This window comes from Mercenaria mercenaria, chromosome 17 (assembly GCF_021730395.1).
Source record: "Mercenaria mercenaria strain notata chromosome 17, MADL_Memer_1, whole genome shotgun sequence".
NCBI lineage: Eukaryota > Metazoa > Mollusca > Bivalvia > Venerida > Veneridae > Mercenaria > Mercenaria mercenaria.
Window position 1 is genome coordinate 18526429 of NC_069377.1, and position 22139 is coordinate 18548567.

Here is a 22139-nt window from a genome sequence, read left to right on the forward strand (position 1 = left end):
TGATTTTATGGCCAAGAGCTTTACTTTTAATGACTCTAACGACTGATGCCAGTCTATGTGCTGTTAAATAAGACTTACTGGTATCAAAGTAACATAATGCACATCTAAGTATCATATTTATTAATCAAACCAATAAGAAGACTATTTAATATGTTTTCATATAGGTATTACAGTATAGTTTTTACATAATTAGCATTTAAGATTAAGGACAATTCAGACCTTTCTGATTTTTGTTGTTGTATGATTAAAACTAGCCAGATTAACATGTAACACAAAACTGAATCTCAGCTCATGAAGAAGTGTTGACTCTTCCAAGAAGTGCTGACCTCATGTAAAGTAAATGCTGATTACGATCTCTATCCACAGGAGAAATTTATTGCAGTGTACCATACTTGTGATCGGTCAGCTAACGGTTTATCATGAGATATCGGTCACAAGCTCTGACCAGATTTTACCAGACTAGATAATCAGCAAAACTGATGAAGTCAGAATTTTTTACAGATTTATTTTTTTCTAAAAAAATGATTATCTAGTCGGTAGCCAGATTAGCGCGCCTCGTGAGATCTGATCTTGCAAAATCCACTCGAGCCGAATACAACCTCCCAGACCGAGCTACTGTTTTAATAACCCTATTACATTAGAGAATATTCATACGTACTAATTTATTAGACCAATTACGGCAAAACGCCTAGCAACATAAACGAGCGTGCACATTCTACAACAAGTCAAATAACCGAATAAGTTTAATATATACAACCGCATTGCACTACACATCCACAATGGTTCAACATTTACATATCTGTGTGTCTTTCACAATTCAGCAGTGACATTTTAGTCTTATTACCACAGTGATCAGTCAACTGCTGAGACTGACAACATAAAATCATTCCATGCACAATTCAAATAGTTCCGTCAATATATATCCGTTTTACCAGTATCAGATTTGTTTAAAGACTGTTAAACTCTCCTGTTTCAATAAAACCATTTTTTTCAGCCATTTTATAATCGTGTTTTCTTTTAAAGAAAAAGATTTGAACGTAAAAACAGACGTTTATAAAGGCGTCCTAATTACATATTCAAACTTACTAAAGCTGGTGTGACGTCATTCTGCTTGTTCATTCATTCTTGTAAAGACTGTTTTCCATTGTGTATGGAAACAAATTTATTTTTAGATTGTGGGATAGTCTATCTTAAGCAATCCGACTAAAGTACTTGATCTTCTAAGGGAAGATCTGAGGATGACCCATTCACATTCATCTTTCTGTTTTCCGGCGAATACTGTTACCTCGATATTCAAGGGACTGCAAAAATAGCATCGACGTATCCGGAGTTCGACTTAAAGATATCGCCTATCTGGGACTACATTTTGTATCTGTGTAGGACGTCTATATTGTCATTACATCCATGGTTCTTTTAGAGGGTTCGAAAGGGGAAAGAAATAATATAAAACGTAAATACGTCATTATGAATGTGTTTCGAGAAGAAAAATTTACCAGTTAAATCATAAATGGCAGATCTTTACTCCGTCAAACAGAAATATATTTCGTCCTTATCAAGTGTTATATTGAAAAACTTGAACACTGTTTTAGGCTAATTATTGATAATCTAATGCAAACTTGCTAATACTAAATTGGATTAAAGGATAAATAACAAACAAAACAATCACAAAAAACAACCTGATTATAATTAATACATTGCCGGACAACATTAAACTTAAATAGAAAAGGGCCTATTTGGAAATTTAAAAAAAAACGGTACCCAACGAAGTTTATTTTTTTCTGGATCTGATGAATACTTTCTTTTTAATATTTTTATGTTTGGTTAGTCCTTTTTGTCTTTAAATAGACCCATCTCAGTTCATATAGACTCTGTAGGAAGCGGGACAAAAATGACTTCTTCGAATATTACAGATAAAATGTTCTACAAATATAAAAAACGGTACCCCTAAAAATGTAATTAAATTATTAAATTTTTGTTACGTGTTAATTGTTTTGAAATTAATACTGGTTTTGCATTTTAGTGAGTACAGTGAGCATTTCTTCCAATATTCCGGCTTTTTCCGCGGCTACCCGTAGGTACTCGGAAGCTGTTTCGTAAAATATTGTCGTCTGCTAGCATCTGGTTTGCATTTATCATTCTATATCGGATTGCAGGCAATTTCACATTTATAAAAAATGGGATTGTAATTAGACCAAATAAAATGAATTAATTGTTGAATTCTGTTTTTAATGCCGTATCTTTTGAAACGTTGAACAACCGTTAAAACAGTAACTTGGGGAAAGTTTTTCTTGAGGGACGTGATTTTATTTTATTCTAAGCTTTAATTTTGCTAATGAAACTTGAAATTTTGAAAATTTGTTTCTGTTGGATATGGTTACCTAAAATTGTTCTGTTGGGATGCATGGATATACAAGAACCGACATAGCTTGCTCATAATTATTTTAATAATAATCTGATTTTGCCAATGCCATCTCTAAAGGAACTTTCACATTTTATTTACGTTTGTAAATTTATTTTGACTTGTAAAAAAACATCAGAAACCTGTTTCTTTCATACAATAAACATATATTATATGTTTTTTTCTACTTTTCTGATGTGAAAAAAAAACAAGGTCATTTCATATGACCATTTAACCACATTTTATGTTTGTTGATTTCTCCACCCTTAGCGCAAATGTTAGAGGGTTTATAAAATATTTTTAACCTATACATAATAACATGATCTTACTTACGTCATAATTACATACCTCTTAATTAAAACTTCGTTGCATCTGATAACGTTTCAGGATATGGCCGAGTCGAGCTCATTGCACGGTATAACAAAAATTGTGACGTCACGCCAGGTTATTGTCAAAGTCTTGTGGAGTTTACTGGTCCTCACCTCTTTCTCAGTATTTACCATTCAACTTTATTATCTGTTCAGGTCAGTATAACTTTATCATATGCGAAATATACATGTACTAGTATAACATAATATTTACATAAATCAATTAATAGATGTATTTTGTCTCTTTTCTTGTTCATCCATTTCTTTAGTTTTTTTCTGTTATTTCATTCCGTTTTATTATTTTCTTTTTTCTTGTTTCTCTCTCCAATCGTTTGTTAAAATATGTTTGAAATTTTAAGAAACATCACAAATGTATTTCTATCAGATGTAAATATAGCCTGGCCCGATGTTTCAACTGAAATTCATTGATCAAAATATGTTCCTGTCCTTAAATGTTTGATCAAAGTGTGGATTTGGCCTTTAATATTTTAAACGAAATTCGTATCTGCCTTTCATTCAACGTTTTGTTCTTGTCCTTCACTGTTTAAACGAAGTAAGTTCTTGCCCTTTAATATTTTAAATGGAATTCGATCCTATCTTTAATGTTTTGATTCCAATAATATGGTTACAATATTGTTTATCAGAAAAGGGAGGTAGCACATAAAAAAAACCATTAAGCTTTCGATCAGTTAAAAACAATTTATTAATTGATATATGTAAATCTTGATGTTTTGGCATCGATTGTTCATGGCTTTTTACAACATGAAAGATTGTAAAATGGTTTGTCATTCCGGACAATCGGAAATAATGACATGTAGGAAATCCGGAAAAATCGGAAATAATATAGAAAACATTTGTAGTTTGTATAAATTCCGAAAAATCGGAAATATTATGCAATATGAATATTTATTCCGGAATTATCGGAAATAATGTATTGATATAATTGTTTGCTCCGGAAATTCGGAAACATGAAAAGAAACAAAAATTACACTCCGGATATCGGAAGTATAATATGTTATTCACATCTACTATGAATTGAAAAACAGACAACGTGCTGGCAAATGCCCATTATTTAGAGTTAATATCCCTGCTTCAATTTAACACTGAAATAAAGTTATAGAAAAATTCCAGTCTGTAACAACACGGAATGTCTTTAAGTGTCCACTATGAAACAGGATCAGCACAGGTTGTCCAGACAGCCATGACGTTGAGAGTGTATCAAGTTTTTTGCTTCATGTACATATCGTCAGAATGAAAGCTGGAAATAGATATAAAACAGCAGCAGAAAGAAGTATATGATACAAGGAGAGGGTGGGTGGGTTTACAAATAAACTTTTCCTTTCCAATGAATTTTGATGAAAGATGTACAAAAATTAAGAACGAAAACGTACCTGTTTTCAACAAATTGTCCAACAGTGACGGGGGAAGGTTGGATAATCGTTAATTGGTAGGTAAGGACGACGGAGTTGGCTCCCTTTCGAATAACATGCACTATAGAAATACTGAAGATTTCCATAATACTACTTATCAGAAAAGGGAGGTAGCACATAAAAAAAACATTAAGCTTTCGATCAGTTAAAAACAATTTATTAATTGATATATGTAAATCTTGATGTTTTGGCATTGATTGTTCATGGCTTTTTACAACATGAAAGATTGTAAAATAGTTTGTCATTCCGGACAATCGGAAATAATGACATGTAGGAAATCCGGAAAAATCGGAAATAATATAGAAAACATTTGTAGTTTGTATAAATTCCGGAAAATCGGAAATATTATGCAATGTGAATATTTATTCCGGAATTATCGGAAATAATGTATTGATATAATTGTTTGCTCCGGAATTTCGGAAACATGTTGAAAAGAAACAAAAATTACACTCCGGATATCGGAAGTATAATATGTTATTCACATCTACTATGAATTGAAAAACAGACAACGTGCTGGCAAATGCCAAGGCACGAACACAAATGAGTCCATAACCATTTATGTTCGTGACCCGCCATAAATCCCCAAGATATATGCGGAACAGAACGTTGTCAAAGATGAAGCCACAAACAAAAAATGCCAATCTGATTGACGAAATACCAGGAATTAGAAGGAAAAAACCTATTAGGTGTCGTTGCAAAATGGAAGAGAGCACCTTGTAAAATATTAAGGAAAATGTCATTTCCTATGTCTGACAGATGAATGCCATCTCTAAATAGTTCTGGGGAATTTTCAATGATATCAGGATACTGAATATAAGCCCCGCTTTGTCTCGTAAGGTAAGTACCTGTGCAACTATTAATTCTTTTTCGGGCCTTCTCAAGCTTATAATGAGATGCCAGTTTCATTTCGATAAGCGATACGAGGTAAAATGGCCGACCAAACAAATAATATTCCAGGATAATTGGAAACAAGATCATGAAATAAGGTTTTTAAATACCTAACAATAAAAGATAAACGTGTCTGTCCAATATCGTTTCCAGCGCAGTGAGTAACAAAAAATTTTGGTAAAGGATGGGGAGTTGTAATTAAGCCGTTTAACCCGAGACAAATGTGTTCGATTTTCATTCCGGGCTGGAAATCCCAAAGAATGGAGCCGCCTATACACTCTAAGCCTAAATGTACACCGTCCGGTCTGTGCTGAGACCTCCAAAATGCATCTCTGATCAATGAGGAGCCAGTCACCCAGACTTTGAAGTGATCTAAAAAGAGTCTTATTGACTTTTATAATAAATAGATTAAATACTAATATTCATGTCTGGAATGTTTAAACGTATGTAACTTTTGTATGCATTTGTTTTCCAACGACCTAAAGCTTTGATTTCATCATCCGATCGGCCTAAACTATGCAAATATGTTGCTCCGCTAATTCGAAAGCTATGTGATTTGAAGTAAGTGGTCGGCATTCCCGAAAACTTTTTTAAGGATCTGATTAAACTGGTAGGATGTAACAGGGGAGCCATCGAAATGGCAAAGAAATAATCCTTGAAAGAGTGGTCTGCATAATAAATAACTTTGTAAGGCATCATGAAGAAATTTGTTTCTTTGTGAAAACTGAATGACAATTTCGGCACCCTTACCTAGTTGGTCAGTTTTTGAACCGCGAAGTAACAGCCTTACATTGGAAGGCGTTACTTTAACATCATTGAATTGTAGGGCATAATTGTTAGTTGATCTGTTTGGTAACGATATTTCACTTACTCTTAATAAAGCACTAAATGCTAGTGAATATGCAACTGAAAACAAGCACGCTTCATTACGAGATGAACATACATGAATTAAATTTGGCAATTTTTTTGCGAAAGCATAGGAAGGGTAATAGGTAATCTATTGTCTTTATGCCTTTGAAGCCTAGTCAGACCAGTAAGCATACGCTTAACAATAAATGATTCATTTTGATCAGTAAAACTATGAATTTTATTGTAGTAACTGATTGCCGCAATATGACAATTGACAGTTTTAAATGAGTAATTATTCTGGGACATAAAAGCTATGTATTCAACGAAGTGATATAAAGGCGGGAGCTAAATTCGTTCATAAAACATATTTGATCTAAAATGTTCAAATGAAGCTTTTCCGCTATTGTAGACTTTGCGGGTATTTTCCGAAAGAGAAGCCAGGATGAGAATGTTTATTTCAGGTTGAAAATATGTAGAAATGTTTCTGGGATTTGCGTAGAAATTCTGGATGCCTGATCCGGAAGAAGGCTCCACAGGCGGGTCCACTGAAATCGACTTATAGCATCAAATATTTGATTAAACTTTACCAGATATTTGTACAGCTTTAACCTGTATATTGTTCAGAAGGAGAGATACAGTTAACTGGCGGATCAAAAACATTACTCTATTATTTCGGGATGATTTTTTGTTAATAATATCTACCACTGAATTATTGTCTGACCTCAGTGTTATTTTCTTCCCTTGTAAATGAGTCCCCCATGTGAAAAATGCTAAGATAATAGGGATCAATTCTAAGTAAGTGATATCTTTAAAGATATTATCATCCCAATGAGATGGCCACTGAAAATATAACCAGCTTCCTTGAAAATATGCCCCACATCCTAAAGATCTTGAACCTGATGCGTCTGTAAATAATTCCAATGTAACACTGGAAAACCACTGAAGGTCACTGAATATGGTATGTCCATTGAACTGATCAATAAAAATAAGCCAGACTTTTAAGTCTTCTTTCATTCCCAAAGATATCCTAATTAAATGAAAAGGTTTTTTAACACGAGACATAGCCTCATAAAACCTACAGTTGAAAGCCCTTCCTGATGGAATAGCTTTAGCGAAAAAATTTAAAAGACCAACCATGGACTGTAGTTTTTTAAGTGTCATTTTTTAGAATGAAAGGCGTCTGTCAATAAAATCTTAGCTGTCTTAATTTTGTCTTTTGGAATTTTTATTGTTCCTTCAATTGTGTCAATTTCTAATCCTAAATATACCATTTTTGTAGTTGGACCTTCAGTCTTTCATCATTTACAGGCACTCCCATGTCCTGACAAATGAAATCGAAAATATCTAAAAGTTTTTGACAGTTATTGCTGTTATTCACTGAAGCGAAAAAGAAATAATCCAGAAAATGGTCAATGTTTTTTGAATTTGCTTTTTTTGAAACAGACCACTGAATGAATGTTGCGAACTTTTCGAAAATTGAACAGGAATTGGAAGCTCCTTGCGGTAACATTTTTTGTATATAGTACTTATTATCAAAATAAATATCTAAAAGATCAAAATCACCTAGGTACACGGGGCAAAGATTGAAAGCTGATTTAGTATTCTTTTTTGCCATAAGGGCAGATTTTCCTAAACGCTGTATAATTTCTATGGCATTATCAAATTTAGAGTACTGTACTGAACAAATTTCAGGGTCAATAAAATCATTTACAGAAAAACCTACCGGATAAGAGAGGTTAGAAATTAGACGCCAACCTCCAGTTTTCTTTGGCACTAGGCCAACTGGATTAATTCTCAGATTAGATAATGGTTTTTGGTTGCGGGTTTATCCCGCTACCAAAGTTAAGTGTATTTTTGACAATCATATAGCATCTTTATTTGATTCCAAATTACATCCAAAGGATGCATGTTCATGTGCTACAAAAAGTAGTCCCATTCATGAACAATGCGGATAAATTATCAATGATCAAGCAGTTCTTATCCAACCTCTATCCATTCACACTGACCATTTAGATTATACAAGATCTATCAAAGATAAGGTATTCCAGCTCATTGTTACATCACTGACTTCCAGCTGTCAATTTAGATTAGGTCATGTAAGGTCTTATACATGTATATTTATAGATTGGAATTAATACAGAAAATAAATCTAGCAAAACCAGCAACCATCAGACATCTCAAGGCTTTGATTTTGATTTAGAAAAGGGGCCTAAAATACGGTCTAGATCAACCTCAGTTTGAAGTTTGTCTTTCAATACTTCTGGGTGATTATTAACAGATGTTAAATTTTTGGAAAAAATAGGGATCCGTGGGCCAGAATAATTAAGATGAAATCCTGATTTGAAACCATTATATAAGTAAATTGCATCCCCTCAAATCGTACCCAACGGACATGAGCTATCACAATATAACGTTACCATAATGTTAAGTATCATAATATAATACGAACAACATTTCAATGAATAATAGTTTAATTTGTTGTAAGCGACTTGGTTGTCAACTGAACATGTACAAAACATTCGTATATAATCATCATAAATATAAATACAACATTATGCATATTATTCGAAAATAAATTGACGAATATTTTTCATTTCACTCATAATATTAAGTTAACTATAATCGACAGGTTACTTTATGTACCCAATGAAAATAATACCATGAAATTACATTCACTTCTCGTATACACTGAACCGATTTTTAAAAATCCAAGTGATTTTCTATATAGCTAATCGACATACAATTATCGCGCCTCGAAATCCGTTCAGTGTATAATATTTATATACAAAGTGGAACACGCACATTTAAAGTATTAAAACTTAATATTAAAAATTTTCTACGGACATGTTGACAGTCGAGTGACAAAGCGCTGAAGTGAACTAACCACTCCGCAATGTGAGAAAATCGTGCTCAACAGAGCGCGAAATAGCGCCCCGCAGTGGTCCGTCAGGAACAATACGAGGGGAAACAATTCTTTTCTAATTCACTACGTTTAAGCGAAAAGAATTATATTCTTTTTTATTTGTATATAAATCCAAATATATTTTTATTATGTCAGTTTTGACCGGAGTATGGCCTAATGCCCATAGACTTTTGCGGAGAAATGAATCGCCGTCTTGGTCCTTGAGATCTTCCTCTGAAATTAGCAAAATTAACTAATTTGGCACAGGAAACAGGTGGATGCTGAGCCTTACATTTTTGACATTTATGTTGGTAGCGGGCTGATTGGACGGTGGCGAAACCATGCATATCAACCACAGTTCCGCACCAACGGTGGCCCAATCTGAGGCCGGATTACTAGCTTTGCGGATGCGAAACTGTTGGTCGTAAGAGACCCAGCCTGTTGGATGCCTTTTTGAGGCTAAACGTATTGTATGCATATAATGCAGTAAAGACTTAGACTGGGTAGGATGACGATCAATATATATGTTAAAATATATCAGAAATAAATCAGTCCATTTTTCAATGGAAATTACTTTTTCGTTACTTGTGTTTGGTTTGAATCCAAGAAGACCATTATTTAACGGAATGATTTCTTGTTCCGGCTCGGGCTGTTTGAACGATAACAGAGCTAAATTTACAAATTCACCATTCCATATTTTTTGCTTTAATTGATTTGAAACATGTAACGATATATCGTTACAAACAGAGTTAAAAACATTACCAGGCTGAGGCAATGGCGGCATCTGTTGTGGAATAGCTTGAAGTGCAGGCTGCATGTCATCTGGTTCCAACGGCTGTTGGTGGATGTCATGTAGATTCAGATGAGGTGGTTGGGGTTGAGGGATGTCTTCTTGCAGATGAGGTAACATGTTTTGATGTGGGAGATGTTGTGAAGGTAGATTCAGGTCTGGTGGAATTTGTGGTGGTTGCTGTGGAAGTGGTGGTGGTCTGGCCTCTGCCGCATATACTGTACTTGATTTCGGAGTGCTCTCCCACGACCACGTCTCGCTCGAGGCATGATGTCAATCAACATGAAAGGAAAATTATAATTCTAATATACTAATTTCTTTGGGGAGGATGGGGGAAGGGGGGAGGAGAGGCTAAGTGGCAAATATAGTTGATAACTATTATATACCTATCGTACATACTGAAAATAAATTTAAAGCATTATAGGGAACATTCTTGAAAATTGAAAAATAAAATTCAAATTATACAAATTAATATAACCTGCAAATTAATAAATGCGGTAAAAAACAAGGGTACGTGTTGTAAAGTCTACTAGTCCGTAGAAATTGGGAAATTTAATGAGTATCGTATAGAAAGCCAACATTACACTCAAAATTGGATAATGACATACCAATATTACAACAATCAATCCGAACAATTTAATAAATAATATATATGTAAATTTTGTAATATCGTATAATATATAAATATAACGATGATATAAAAAAAGATAATTTTGCCGGCACCACAAAGTCTGTATATAAAATTTGACTGCACGCCAGCAAAGCATAAAGGCAAGTCAACATTATTGTGATCATGGCCAGATAAAGCCTGTATATAAACATTTGACTGCACGCCAGCAAGGCATAATGGCAAGTCAACAATATTGTGATCATTCCGGATAATCGGAAACAATATATACATGTATTATATATTTGTATCCCCGGAAGGAAATTCGGAAGTATTATATACAAACATATAATTGCAGACAAAATTTTTTGATTGGCACCAATTCGGTACAATGGCCAGACAAAGCCCACATTAGGCAAATACAAATATTCTGCAGCCCACCAAACAGGGCATAATTAAGGATAAAATTTGTTGACTGGCACCAATTCGGTACAATGGCCAGACAAACAGCCCATTAGGCAAATACAAATATTCTGCAGCCCACCAAACAGGGCATAATTAAGGATAAAATTTGTTGACTGGCACCAATTCGGTACAATGGCCAGACAAACAGCCCATTAGGCAAATACAAATATTCTAAAGCCCACCAAACAGGGCATAATTATGGATAAAATTTGTTGACTGGCACCAATTCGGTACAATGGCCAGACAAACAGCCCATTAGGCAAATACAAATATTCTGCAGCCCACCAAACAGGGCATAATTATGGATAAAATTTGTTGATTGGCACCAATTCGGTACAATGGCCAGACAAACAGCCCATTAGGCAAATACAAATATTCTGCAGCCCACCAAACAGGGCATAATTATGGATAAAATTTGTTGATTGGCACCAATTCGGTACAATGGCCAGACAAACAGCCCATTAGGCAAATACAAATATTCTAAAGCCCACCAAACAGGGCATAATTATGGATAAAATTTGTTGATTGGCACCAATTCGGTACAATGGCCAGACAAACAGCCCATTAGGCAAATACAAATATTCTAAAGCCCACCAAACAGGGCATAATTATGGATAAAATTTGTTGATTGGCACCAATTCAGTACAATGGCCAGACAAACAGCCCATTAGGCAAATACAAATATTCTAAAGCCCACCAAACAGGGCATAATTATGGATATTTTTTGTTTTGTTTTTGTTTTTAAGCACGGCAAATACATATATATAATTAAAATAATTAGACAACAACTTGTTGTTTGGCTCATTAGCATTCATATAGTCAAAATAATTCAACACTCGATTAATTTAAGTTTGGGACTGGCAATCTAAACGTCAAAAATTTGAATAGACCAAAAACAATGGAGGATAAATCACAGTACACATTCATATATAGCGCTGGGTTTTATAGCGCGCGCGTGATACAGCACATACACAGTTAAACTCATCAGAAAATTCGTAATTTTGGATATCACTTGATAAATTTTTTACATAAAACAATGAGGAGGAAACGAGTCCCCTTTCGATAAATACAAGTTTATGTGAAAATTCTGAACAATTTATGAAACTATCGGCATTTAAACCCATACTGGCTAGCGTCCTACAACCGGACACTTTTGGAATATTTTTCACGATAACTCGGGAAATAGATATATCTAGTGGTTGAAATTTCATGTGAACAAAGCTAGTTTCTCCTCCTACCTAAAGAGCTAATTTGTTTACTTCTAAAATTAGGTCAAGTACTTTTTGCGGCCCGCACAAAGGGCCACCGAATCACGTTATTTTAAGGTCTAACAGTACCATGTTTCTGGACAGCAAGTTGTCACTTTATTGATTTTCAATTTACATTCAACATTGAATTAAACTTTATTTTCAACCAATGGAAAATAGTCGTACAGTGTCTGAGTCCAAGAATTGTACGAATTACCTCTCTTGAATCTATAAATTTGATCGTATCTCTCCCAACCAAATATTTTAAAATTTCACTTTTCGAAATGAATATTTTGATATGAAAATGTGTTTTAGGGTGTGTAAAAGTCATGCACTAAATTATCAAAGCTGTATTTTCCCGATGTAAGTGTTTACTAAACGTCTCGTCTGCTTACCTCAAATTTGCATGGGACCTTTAGATTTTATGGCGGGACCTCACGGAAATACTGCGCATGCGCATCGCGCCACTTCCGACTTCCCCAACATGTTAACATGCTTCGTGAGTGCAGACGAAATGAAATGTAGCATTTCTTGTAAAATACTTAAATTTAACTGTTGTAACTTTGCCCTGTTGTTGAAAATCAAGCATCCATTTGATCGTAAACAGATTAAAAAGGTTAAAGACCAAAAAAAGCGTTTACAGGACTGTCCGGTTTGGTGGTTGTCCGCATTTGGTGGACGCTAGCCAGTAGCACGTAAACAGTCGGCATCGATGAATATTTCATCGGAAATTGCCCCCACCACTTTGGTCTTTCGAGTGTCGATAGCGAGTGGGGACACTGTCTATATAAATAAATTATCTCAATATTTCCCAGGATCACGAAAAATTAGTTGGATTCATTAATCTGCAAAAGTATGCCGAACTTCAGTTAAACGTCGTTATATGCGATCAACTGTGTAGATCAGATCTAAGCATACAGTATACATAACACGACTTCCATGATACACATATAAACTGGGTCATATTATCGACTCCAGACTCTTTACCACAACTAAATGCATTTAATAATGGCAAAATAAAGAATTAAAATAGGATTCGCATCAATAAACAATATTTATATAACATCTCAGTAAAAATTAGAGAGTTGTAGAATAACTTGAAATTAAATTCGGCCATTTTCTTTCAGCGGTACACAGACGATGGATAAATGCAAGAAAATCCATCATATTACTGAAAAATCTTCAACTAATCCGTAATTAAAATACGATGAAAATGTGACATAGATATTCTTGTTTAACGATGCAATATGATTTTTACAAATAAACTTTTCCTTTTTGAATTTTGATGAAAGATGTACAAAAATTAAGAACGAAAATGTACCTCACGCCATGTACCCGGATAATCTTAACTCTGTTCAGCGGCCCTAACTCAGTGCCAACATGGCGGATGTAAAGCCGATACAACTTTGTTTTCTGTGTAATTACGATGTATAAAGGAATGTTTCTGTTGTTATATCTATCTACCATGTTAAATATATCAGCCCTTGTGTTTTCAGGTAGAAAAACGACGAACAAGGCAACTTTTTCAATGAAAACATTTATAAAAAATCTTTAAAAATACTTCTATGCTTTTGATGCCTCGACTATTTTGTTGTTTGAAAGCAAAGATATACTGCTTTATAGGCCCGTTTACACTATGTCGTTAACCCACTACATGTTGACACAATGCATGTTCAAATGTACTGACAGCGAGAAAAGGGATAAAAACCTAACTTTTATTCGAAAATAACCGAACTCACTTTACATGAGGAATGGATAAAAACCTAACTTACACGAAATTGTGTGACGGATAAACACCTGACTGACTAGTATACTATAGAAATGAATGAGTTGACATGTACATGGTCTGATTATTGTAAACATTACTTTATAAGCGGTATTGTGTTAAAACTTTGTCATTAATTTTACAAGATGTTATATGTATGCCGTTGTTTACGCTATATCAAAGATGAAAGAACAGCGTATTCCAAAATTTAGAACGACTGCGTCAACATACAATGTCTCATTTAAAGATATTGAAGTAACGGAAGATGTACTGTCTACTCTCAGAAAATTATTTACAGCGATCATCAAAGATCTTACCAAGGGAACTAAATCAGAGGATTTGATGAGACTCACAGTACAGAGTCCCTCGTTGGATTATTCCATTGTCATCCCGTTCTTAAAATTAACAGAATTGACTGCGGATAGATTTATGTCCGAGATCGAGAGAGTCCTGCAGTCCAACGAAGATTTTGCCATTGATGAAACTTTGCTGTTTGAAGTGACTCTAGTGGATATGCCTGATGGGGGAACTCGAAAAAGGTGTAAATTTGTCAACACAGAAAAATTCCTGGCAGAAAAGCAGTGCATTATTCGCATTAGAAATAATGATGATCTTTGTTGCGCTAGAGCCCTTGTCACGGCCAAAGCCCGTGTTGATCAACACGAGAAATGGAATAGTATGCCTGCTATTTGACCTTATCTCACATAAATTACTGACCACATGTTTTATGCCTTTTTCATCATTTCCAAAGAGTTACGAAATAAATTTATTGTATTTATCAGTTATATTCTTGAAGCAAAATTTATCTGGCAAAACAATTGGCAGTACAGTATACAGTACTGTACAGTACAGTTGTTTTCGAGAAAGTTTTTTTTAATTATTATACACAAGAAACTAAGAAAATTTAGTATTAGTCTCTACCTGTTTCGCCAGAGGGTTTTTATAGTTTTACTACTTCCATCAGTCTGTCTGTCCATGCTTTAATACGAATCCGTACTTATGTTGCTACAGGAGACAATACGTAATAGTAAATTCAATTTATTCCCTAATTCTTATTAAGTGACTAAAACTTCTTTTAGGTGACTTAATTCCGTCCACGTCCGTCTAATTGTTTCAATAAGTGTACAAAAGAAAGGATGATGCAATAGCTTGAACTTATTTAATGAAACTTTCTATATGTTATAAAAAAAATCAGGTGAAAATGCATGCATTTTGTATTTGCCAGTTATGCGAATGTAAGAAACCATATCCTGAAATGTCTTAGAAAGTATATGGTAGGTTATTGTCACTAGCTATACTGATAGGAGGAACATATTTAATTTTTGCAATTTTTGTGCCTTGTCATGAGAAAACTTTAATAAAACAGCTCTTGCAATAAATTGAAAAAGTCCCATAACTGTAGCCTTTATATTAGCAGATTTATGTCCCTTTTATACTTAGAAAATAAATTCAAGTTAAAGTTTTGCGTGCAAGTACATACCGTATTCTCTGTAACTTACTAAAGATATTCAATTTCCCTTTACGTTAACATGCGATACCGAATGATATACATGTACTATCGACTTGAAAACTGCATCCTACGGTCCGTGCCATCATTAGACAGTTCTTTTAAAATGCTAGGCGATGAGTTGAAGTTGGATTTAACTTAAAGCATGTTACCATATATTTTTCTGTGACATTTAGTTGTTTCTACATAGAAAACAGTTAAAGACCTGCTCCAGTCCTACCTTTCAACCTTAAATTGTCAATGAAAATGCATGAAAATCCTGACAATGAACAGTGGCGCCTGTCAAAATAGAGTTTATTTGATATAAAATTCTATATAAGATACCAGTGGTTTTGCGTGCGAAAGTGTAGAGCGTGGCCTTTAACTGTTACCTATTGTACACACAGAAGACATTTCTCTCTGTTTTGCAATATCATTGAAATAAAAATACTACATGCTATATTTCTGATGTATAATTTCAACTTACAAAAGCAACACTAAGGTCATGTTCTAGGCAAATAAAGGCCAATTTCGTCAGAAAGTTTATAACTTTCTAGGTAAATATTAAATGTCACTTGTAATTATTACATCCAAAGTATTACTGTACCTTGAAACAATTTCTTACTATAACTCCAATATGAACTTCTAATTGTAAAGATTAATTTGTTTAACTTTCAAAATAGGTTCACATGCTTTACTTGAATTTCAAGTGTATTAAATTTCCTCTTTCAAAATACATCTTTAGTAATACAACATTGATTCCTCATACAATGAAACCCACTGACCTAATGTTCATCTCAATATCAAAAGCTGACCGTGGAGAAGGGTGCTGGTAATTTGTTAGGGTTATTAAAAGCCAATCTAAAGATGCTATCTGTTACTCTCTGGCATTCCATGTTATTATAATTTCAGGGCAGCCTGGAAAACCTGGGATGGGCTCGTGGGATGGGCTCATGGGATGGGATGGGATGGGCTGAAGGTCATGGGATCGTGGGCCCAAGGTCAGAGAAATATATAGTGAGGAACATGAATTAAAAGTTCAACTGGGCAATTAAGAGGTCAGCTAAGGATAACAGGGACACAGCCTGTAATTACAATTCCCAGAGTGAGACTCACACTGTATTGGCCGCCAAGAAGGGAAAACAAAGAAAGAAAATACCAACATTTAATCCTCTAACTTGTTAGAATGTACTTCTACGGTTCCAATATAAGTGATGAAAAATTTATGGACTGTATTTTTCATCATAAGTAAAGCAAAAAAGCAATTATTTTGAACAACATATAATCATTTATTGTCCACTTGGTGATAATGTAAACATCATTTCTTATTATAAGTAAAGCAAAAAAGCAATTATTTTGAACAAAATATAATCATTTATTGTCCACTTGGTGATAATGTAAACATCATTTCTCATTATAAGTAAAGCAAAAAAGCAATTATTTTGAACAAAATATAATCATTTATTGTCCACTTTGTGTTAATGTAAACATCTTTTTTTATGATAAGTAGAACTGAAAAGCAATTATTTGGAACAAAATATATGTGACAGAGCATGAGATTTTGGGTCCAAATGCAATTTTGGTCAAAAATGGGGTTTTGGGCTAATCTGACAGACTGATCCGTTCTGAGTAAAAATCTTCAATTTGACAACACAAATCAGTCGTTGTCATGGAGATATTACCACTTTTCGGACACCATGTTTTTGTCTAACTGTATCAAAATTGAGGCAGTATATCTTAATAATGACACCATATTTTAATAATATCAAGATAAAATACATGATAAAATAACAAAAGCAACATGCAATTAATGGAATGTATTTCTTTTTGTCTCTTTCTTTCATGTAGTATAAAAATATTTATGTTCTAAAAATCGTTTCTATAGCAACACTGTTGTTTAATCTCTTTTTTTAACAGTCTCTTGATGAATCTAGCAATAAATTACATAGAATGTGAAATAAATACACAATTTACTTTTTCTAGTGTGCTAACAGTTTACAGACAACTGTTTTATGACATTCTTTTGAACAAGATACAGAATTTATTTGATATCAAATTAGACAACATCCCAAAAACTAGGACATTAATCTTATTATTATAGACACCTTATCTATTAAACAGTAAGAAAGAAAATCAGGCAAGAAGATATGATTATTAGACTGTTATTATCAACTGTGAGTTTGCTAAAATTTCAAAAGACTTAGATATACTGATCTGTGAATCATTACCATGGCAACGATGTGGTATTTTCTAACTAAAAACTAACATTACCATGGCAATAATGTGGTATTTTCTTACACAAATACTAACATTTTTGGCAACTTCTTTGTAATAAATTGAATATTGGAAGTGTTTTTCCATATATTTACATCAAAAGCTGTCTGTTTTCTTATTTAAAAGTAAGAGAGTAGACATCATTCCGTGAAAATTAATGTAGTATGGTTTGAGAAATACATAATTTTCAGATACACCTCTCTCACTTACAACTATTGCCATTTTAAGGCAGGCTTGTGTAATAACATAGTGCTTTGTTGATGCAATTATTGAATATGATAAATATATTCACTAACATAATACAGCTTAACAACTATAACATATAAACAAGAAAGATGTTGTTTACATATGATGATATTCAAAATAATTTAAAAGTTAAATTAATGTTACCATGGCAACAATGCAGTATTTTCTTAAAATAGTAGTTTTTTGTAAATTTTCCAGAGAGAATCAGAACATTCATTTAGCATCTGTTCAGTATACATTTGTTTTACACCACAAATGGTCAATTATGATCATTTATAAAAAACAAACATCATTTTATGTAATATAACTTGTCTTCCAGAACTACATATTTTCCTGATATGCCTACCTGCATTACAGCTCTGCCATTTTATGGCAGATTTGTGTTATAACATGTTTTGTTGATGGTTACACATAAAAGATATTTTCTTGCAGAACATAGTCTGATTAGCAGAATATAAACAAGACACATGCTGTTTACATAATCAAACAAATCTAAATTTAAGTCAAATTTGTGTTACCATGGCAACTCACAATGTTTTGCAAAACAATTAGCTATTTCTGCAAAGGTCATGTCATGTAAAAATATCTTTTAACACAACTATAACCATGGATTAACATGATTGATTCTTGAAATGAGATATATTATATTCAGCCAGTAACAAATATTTTCTGCTATATTGGTAGTTTTCTGCCATTTCTGGAAATATTCTTCCAACACTCACACTGGCAAGGCAGTTTTGATTTTAAAAATGTTTCCTCCAAAGGTTGTGCTTTAATGTCACACATGTTGTAGTTTTGAAACAACTAGGATTCATTCAACAGACATGTCTTAGTATTTCATGCATGCAGTTTTGGAAAATTTATAAGTTAAATTCTGTATTAGGATAGTGCTTCTCATAAAACTTCACAGCTGTCCTGACATCAAAACACTACTTTTACCCAATATTTCTCACACTTGACTATGTTTTACTTTTTCTTGAAACACATTTGTAATTTGAACTAGAATTTTTTAACTTTTTCAGGTCATGAGGGCAGGAAACATGACATTATTTGTGCAATATGGAGTTATTTGCTCATATCAGTATTTGTGACATGCACTCTATTCCACAGGCATGATTTCAGCTGGATGATCAGTAGAACATATCAATTCCTTCTGTTTCATTCCCATTTACATATTCATAGTTCTTTCATCACTGCAAAACAAAAATTCATCAACATTAGAACTTCATTTTAATAAGATTAGTATAAGGTTACAGAATATAAGACTGTAAAGCATCTTTTAAGCTTAAGAGAGTATTTTTGTTAGAAGCTGAATGAAAGCAGATTTGATAAGTATAAACTCATCCAAGAATCTTACAGTATTCATGCAGAAAAAGTAGTTTTTCAAGAATACATAAACTAGCTAAGATTCCTACAGACTAGACATACAATTCATGCAATCAAACTTAATGTAAACACAAATACTGTAAAAATAATTTTGAAAATATGAAAAAATACATACATGATATATTCAATTATTGTATGGCATTACTTATTCACTTCTTAATATATTACACATATTTGTTGAATGGGTCTATAATCAAAATCATTTCTCTTAAAATGTTATGAATGAAATAGATCATTTATGTTTATGCTACTTTAATGTCTTTATCTTTCTTAGATTAGCAGTATAGTAACTGTAAAAATGTATGAAGAAATTTACAAACCCCCATAAAATCCAGCTTGTGGAAAATCATTTCACTGTTTAAGGTCATTGCATCAAGCCAAACAATCCTCAGTGTTTGATCTGTAAAATGAAAAAAATACTGAAAAAGGCTGAAATGTGAGATAAAATGTCCTGGGCAGTTAGCTCAGTACATATTTAGCACAAAGACTTCTATAAAAAGAGTAATAGGTTTGAATTCCTGGCAAGGCTTTCAAAACAAAATGTATCTAAAGTTTATTTATTTTACTAAGTGGTTTTTAGTCACTTGTCAAGAACAGTACAAAATGGTGAGGAATCCAGAAATAATGGCCAAGTGAACAGTATGCAAATTTAACATGAAAAGCTTTGGAAAAAGCTTTGGAAAAAACTGTCTCTTTCCAAGTAAAAACAATATTTATGCCTTGTAGAAGTTTTATGTATGGACTGATTTGAATTACATGTAAGAAACTAGTGGTTGAATCTGACAATAGATGTGTTTCAAGTATTCCTAATCAGTCACTTTCATGGCATCGCTATATTTATAAAATGATCAGGGCTTTAACTTTAATATGTAACATAACATTATGACTGACTGTTGTAATTTTGTCTGGCACCAGAGTCACAAGGTCTTATGTAATTGTCTTGCATACAGATTCTACTGAATAAGAGTCAAAACCGATTTAAAAAAGTTGAATTCATGGCAGATTTAGTAAATAAAATATAGTCTACAATATATTGACACTTGTAAATAAAATGTGAACTGCGCTAAATCTACCTCGAATCTGTCATGAGTGTCAAATCCGGGCTATTTTTGGAAAAGATATCGGACAAAACTGACGATATGAACTCAAATAATATTTTTAACACTATATATCGCTTAAATACTTACTTACCTTGAGATTCGCTAACTTTCATTCTTTATACAATCGGAATAAATCATCAAATAATTGTTTTTGGTAGTTTCATTTTCTCCGGCCTTCGATGTTTACAAATGGCGTGTCGATTCAAAGGGCGATAAATTATCAATCATTTAAATTTTTTAAAGAAACGGAATTGCAAAACACGGAAATGTTGATAAATGTCACTTCATTTTTTTTCTTGTGGCAAGGTAGAGTATTATTGAAAACAAGAAATGCATTAATTGCCGCGAACACGTGGTAACGTCCACCATTTTTTTTGTGACGTAACTTTAATCGATGTTTTCTCAAATGACGTAACGCCGAATTTGGACCCAAAATGTCATGGTGCGTCACATATGGTCATTTATTGTCCATTTTGTGTTAATGTAAACATCAAAATCTATTACCAATAAATTGAAAATTGCCATATGTTTGAGAATCTCCCTTTTCATATATTATAATATGTCTAATATAATAAATTCATTTCTGTTATCTTTTTATATTGAAATTTGTCAAATATTGTTTTCTTTTTATTTTCAGTAACTTTTATTTTCAAAATGATTTATCATAAGTTCCCATTTCATATTTTCTCTCAAAATTAATTTCATCAAACAAATTAATGTTGTAGGTTCATTCTCTGACTTGGGTTATAAGAGATCAACTGCTGAATTCATCATTTTTCTCCCTGTGACATATATACATGTAATTTTACCCTTTATCTTCATAATTCTTCATTCTACCGAATTGTTTTGTTTTAATATTCAAATACATTTTACGTGTTTTTATTTTTCATAATATTACTTTAAAATTATTACTGTTTTATTAAGTGCACTACTGACTGGATCAAGAGAATTAACAATAATAATGGTAACAATAATAAGAAAATGTATTTACAGTTATTAGCCTATAGAATCAGACATTAAACCATTTTGTTACTCTCGACCAGATCTTATTGACAGTATGGCATGAATTCCCAGGAGTATCATTTATTTATAAATAGAGAATTGTTCACCTTAAGAAACCTTCAAGAATCTGAGAAAATGTTAGGGGCAAATAAGTTCAGCCCATGTCCTTGAGCCCATCCCATCCCATCCCACGAGCCCATCCCATGAGCCCATCCCACGTTTTCCAGGATCCCTAATTTCAGACCAATCATTAACCCTCTGAACAGAAATTCTGGGAGAAATTGAAATCTTGGACATTTAAGTAGGAGTGTTGACAGGTCAACACTATGGAATATCTTCCAAACTGACAACTACATAACACACATGTTTTTTTTACATTTCTATAAATGCAAACACTCTTCTTGAAAATGCTACCAAAATGCCAAGTTTAGGTTCACAATGACATAAAAGCATAGACTGACTTACATAAGACGTGAAAATGCTACTTTAACTAGGAAATAGTTAAGGTAATATGCGCCACCTAACGAAAGTCAACGGACCGTTATGAAATTTTGCCGAATCAAAATTGACGATATTTCCGATTGACTGGTATTTTTTTCATTTTTCTGTTATTCTCCATTTTGCTGCTGTAAATCTTCAAACATAACCACTAACGTCATTTTTTCAGCAGAGCGCAAAATGACGTACTTGACTAGTTTTTCGATTATCGTTTTTATATACAATTTAAATACGGCAAAAATTCTTTATTTTCAATTTTATATTAAAATTATCTCTCCAATGATATATAATATGTCATGTTTATTTCAACGTCACATCAGAGGCAAACGATTTATGAACGCAAAACACGCAAAACTGACGTCGAGCTTTACCCAAAATTTTGCGTGAAGACGCCTATATTTCAGAAACTGTCAGATTTTTTTTGAATAAATTTGAGCA

The 22139-nt window shown here is 33.1% G+C and overlaps 1 protein-coding gene and 1 long non-coding RNA gene across 2 annotated transcripts in view; one reads left to right on the forward strand and one right to left on the reverse strand.

The window, feature by feature from the left end:
- Window positions 1–2789: 2789 nt before the first annotated feature.
- The window catches only part of LOC128549913 (uncharacterized), a 41488-nt gene continuing 22138 nt past the window's right edge, over window positions 2790–22139 (forward strand). The window contains exon 1 of the mRNA XM_053527686.1: window positions 2790–2922. The gene's annotated coding sequence lies outside the window, so the exon portion shown is untranslated. The remainder of the gene's footprint in view (window positions 2923–22139) is intronic.
- On the reverse strand, window positions 16667–20401 carry LOC128550337 (uncharacterized). The gene is made up of 3 exons (XR_008368223.1): window positions 20293–20401; window positions 19422–19501; window positions 16667–18908 (listed from the first exon to the last, which is right to left on the reverse strand). It is a non-coding gene; the product is annotated as an uncharacterized LOC128550337 (long non-coding RNA).